Source organism: Danio aesculapii, chromosome 1 (genome assembly GCF_903798145.1).
Source record: "Danio aesculapii chromosome 1, fDanAes4.1, whole genome shotgun sequence".
Taxonomy (NCBI): Eukaryota; Metazoa; Chordata; class Actinopteri; order Cypriniformes; family Danionidae; genus Danio; species Danio aesculapii.
The window spans coordinates 8,508,020-8,512,938 of record NC_079435.1 but is presented as its reverse complement, the minus strand read 5'-3'; positions in this window follow the sequence as shown (position 1 = coordinate 8,512,938).

Below are 4,919 nucleotides of genomic sequence, written 5' to 3'. Positions count from 1 at the left end.
GAAGCACCTGGGAAAGATTACAAAATTTCACAGGACTTTCGAATTCTTTCATCACTCATTCATAATATTCTAAAAGACGTGTGCTTACAGTAAGAAGGTTGTAGAAGGTGGAAACCAGCTGTAAACATCTCTTCATTTTTTCTGCTGATGTCAGTTGAATCTGTTTGCTGTATTATAAAAAACAAACCATCAAAAAAAAAAAAAAAATCATGAAAAGGTGCATACAATGTCACATCCTTCACAAGTCAACTAATATTAATTGAAGTAGCAGGTTTAAATGTTGACAGACAGGGCGGATGGATAGATGCAGTACAACTTCTGAATAGGTGTCATTACGATTTATGTCCACCAGATGTCTCTCTTCTGTCATTGACAACTGTGATGAGCCTTGCTAAGGGGTTTTTTCAACCCCAAAATGAAGATTATTTTATCATTAACCGTCTTCACTAGAGTATGAGAGGAGTGGCATTCTGACCCTAACATCGGAATGTTGCAGCTGAAATCGAGACTCATCAGACCAGGCATTGTTTTTCCAATCTTCTATTGTGCAATTTTGGTGAGCCTGTGCAAATTGTAGCCTCAGTTTCCTGTTCTTAGCTGACAGGAGTGGCACCCGGTGTGGTCTTCTGCTGCTGTAGCCCATCTGCCTCAAGTCTGGACGTGTTGTGCGTTCAGAGATGCTCTTCTGCAGACCTCGGTTGTAACGAGTGGTTATTTGAGTTACTGTTGCCTTTCTATCAGCTGGAACCAGTCTGGCCATTCTCCTCTGGCATCAACAAGGCATTTGTGCCCACAGAACTGCTGCTCTTTGGATATTTTGGACCATTCTTTGTGAAAATGCGTGAAAATCCCAGTAGATCAGCAGTTTCTGAAATACTCAGACCAGCTCGTCTGTCACTAACAACCATGCCATGTTCCAAGTCACTTAAATCCCCTTTCTTCCCCATTCTGATGCTCGGTTTGAACTGCAGCAGATCGTCTTGACCATGTCTACATGCCTAAATGCATTGAGTTCCTGCCATGTGATTGGCTGATAAGAAATTTGCATTAACAAGCAGTTGGACAGGTGTACCTAATAAAGTGGATGGTGAGTGTAGTGTGTTGCCATATTGTAAAGAATTTTGGTAACCTGTAACCATTGATTTTACATAGTATTTGTTTTTCCTACTATAAGTGCACATTCTTCAAAATATCTACTTTTGTGTTCAAAAGAAGAAAGAAACTAAGGTTTGGAACCACTTGATGGAGAGTAAAGAAACGAAAATAACTGCTACTGGGATAAGTATTAATACTGAATTGAAGTGTCAATTAAATAAGAAAGTATCTAAAAAAAAATGAACATCTAATGTATAACTGCTGGCATACAAAATATGTATATTTGTCACAACTGGAATACATATGATCAAAACTGTTTCCTAAAGAAGTCAATAGCAAAAATGTGAAAATTGTCATTAGTCACTACTGATGTATAGAGGACAAAACCTGCAAAAACAATAAATCAATACACAAATAAATGAGTAAATAAATAATAAATCCATAGATTCCTGCATAAAACAATAAATAAATAAATAAATATACAAATATATCCACAAATTCCTGCATAAATAAATATCTAAATAATTAATGTTGATAGCAGATAAATATCTAAATAAATTACACGAATGTTGGGGAAATAAGAAATGTTGAACTGAAAGTTGATATCTTAATCCTTATCTTAAACATTCGTACAACTGATTTAAATTAGTTATCTGTCCGCACTAGTTATTATTTGTATATTTATTTATGCAGGAATTTGTGAATTTTATATATAATTTATTTGCGTGTTTATTTATTTATTGTTTTATTTATGCAGGAACCTGGATTTGTTTACTCATTTATTTATTTGTGTATTCATTTATTTATTGTTTTATTTATGCAGGAATCTATGGATTTATTTACTAATATTTATTGCTTTATTTATGCAGAAATCTGTGGATTTATTTACTCATTTATTTATTTATTGTTTTATTTATGCAGAAATCTATGGATTTATTTACTAATATATTTATTTATTGTTTTATTTATGCAGAAATCTATGGATTTATTTAGTAATATATTTATTTATTGATTTATTTTTGCAGAAATCTATGGATTTATTTACTTATTTATTTATTTATTGTTTTATTTATGCAGAAATCTATGGATTTATTTACTAATATATTTATTTATTGATTTATTTTTGCAGAAATCTATGGATTTATTTACTCATTTATTTATTTATTGTTTTATTTATGCAGAAATCTATGGATTTATTTACTAATATATTTATTGTTTGATTTATGCACAAATCTATGGATTGATTTAGTCGTTTATTTATTGTTTTACTTATGCAAAAATCTATGGATTGATTTACTCATTTATTTACTTATTATTTTATTTATTCAGGAATCTGGATTTATTTATTTATTTGCTTATTTATTTATTATCGTTTTATTTATGAAGGAATTTTTGAATTTATTTACTTGTTTATTTATTTATTTGTGTAATCATTTATTTATTGTTTTATTTATGCAGGAATCTATGCATTTATTTACTGATTTATTTATTTATTTGCGCATTTTTATTGCTTTATGCAGGAATCTGCGAATTTATTTACTTGTTTATTTATTTATTTGTGTAATTATTTATTTATTGTTTTATTTATGCTGGAATCTGCGGATTTATTCACATATATCTTTATTTATTTTACGTATTTATTTATTTATTTATTGTCTTTGCAAGTTTTCTCCTCCATACTGATATTGCCTACATGAATATATAAAAACTAGATTTTGTTTTCCCAGTACAAGCATCTAAAAAGTGTTGAACAGAATTATAGTGAGTTCAACAAATATCTTTTAAAAATATCTTACAACTTTTTTTTTCTTAAATGTATTTTAATTGTAAAATATATTAAACTCAAAGAAAAAAAATATTTTTTAAGGTTTAACTTCACATTTGCACATAATCTCATCTGAAATTATGCATGCAACATTTAATGCCTATTAGTTTTAGGCATACTGCTTTGATTTAAGACCTCTAAATGTCCTAAATTGAAGAAATGTGAAATTAAGATTCGCAGAAAGCCTTAAATTAAAACTACATAAACATTTTGTACTTCCTGAAATTGAATACACAGCAGGAACACAAATGCAGAAAAGGAATAAGATCCACAGTTTTGTACAAACAGAAAAAACTTACATGTCAGATCTGCAGACGGTTCAAGACAGGAGGGTTAACACTGGCACAGATGTGTTTATTAAATGCTCTCACCGCATCCTCTCCTATAGAATGAAGTCATGCTTTTCTGTAAAAAGATTCTTCAATAGGTGTTAAGTTCTCACACCAACACAACGGAAAAATACTCACCCAGAGGAAATGTGCCAGTGGACAAAGTGACCACAAACAGGTAAAATTACATTTCAGAGTTAGCAGCTTACACTAAAAAATGTAGGGTTCCTTTTAATTCCTTCACATCCTCTCAGCACAAATCCATTAAGTTAATTCAATAGTTTTTACAAACTTCAGTGGACTGAACATAAAAGTTGTCCCAAATAAACAGTAATTTATTTTGTAACAATAGTTTTCCTACCAAAATAAATATTATCAGGCGTATTTAGAACAAGAGTGATCTGATGACAAATTAAAAGTACTTGTGACATTTTATTCTCACAAAACGCACAAAAATGGGACCAACGTACTCATTCAGGGACCCTATATAGTGAGAAATAGCATGTTTTGTTGTCTGATTGGCTGAGAGTTTCACTTCCTTTCATGTTTTCCTATAAACAGCAGTCACTTTTAATACAAGTATGTGGTATTGAGAAATGATCTTTGTGATTTAAGCAGGTTATATTGTAAGGGACTGAAACAAGAGTCATTTTTAATCTGCCTCTGAGACACTTCCATTCAGACGGGATGCATATATATTTATACAATACCTGACATAAGTCTTGTCGTCATCATGATAACTTGACTTCTAGTTGATCATCTGGAAATGTGGCAGAGATTTTTCCGATGAATCATCTGTTAAACTGCATCCCAATCATCACAAATACTGCAGAAGACCTATTGGAACCCGCATGGACCCAAGATACTCACTGAAATCAGTCAAGTTTGGTGAAGGAAAAATCATGGTTTGGGGTTACATTCAGTATGGGGGCGTGCGAGAGATCTGCAGAGTGAATGGCAACATCAACAGCCTGAGGTATCAGGACATTTGTGCTGCCCATTACATTACAAACCACAGGAGTGGGCAAATTCTTCAGCAGGATAGCGCTCCTTCTCATAATTCAGCCTCCACATCAAAGTTCCTGAAAGCAAAGAAGGTCAAGGTGCTCCAGGATTGGCCAGCCCAGTTACCAGACATGAACATTTTTGAGCATTTGCACATTTTGCGTGTCTCAACTAAACACACCTGATTCAGATCATCACTAGCAGAGACTAAAAGATCTGTAATAGGTGTGACAGACAAAGGAGACCTCCAAAAAATGCAGTGCTGGTGGTCCTCCAGAAATGTGGTTGAGAAACACTGACCCAGAGGCCTCCAGAATTTTGTAGGAACATTTTTTTTATATTTGTGGCCTAAAATCTCTAAACATATGGTATTATTTGCTTCCATTTTGCTGTGAAAATACACAGAATCATGTAAACTGTTCTCTTTTTCCTCAAGCCTTTGGGCTCTCAAAAAGGCGCCTCTGAAGAGACTGAAGAAAAACTGATTTACACACTTGTGTCATTGAACTCTTGAATAAACGTGTGAATGCCAACTCACAGAGATATAACTAAAAACTACTTCCACAATGTTCTTCAACTCAAATCAAGGAGTCAAAAAATTTTTTTCATGACTCTCAGTATGATCAGTCAGTTACAAGAAATGAATGAGTAATTTTAGGGTCTCC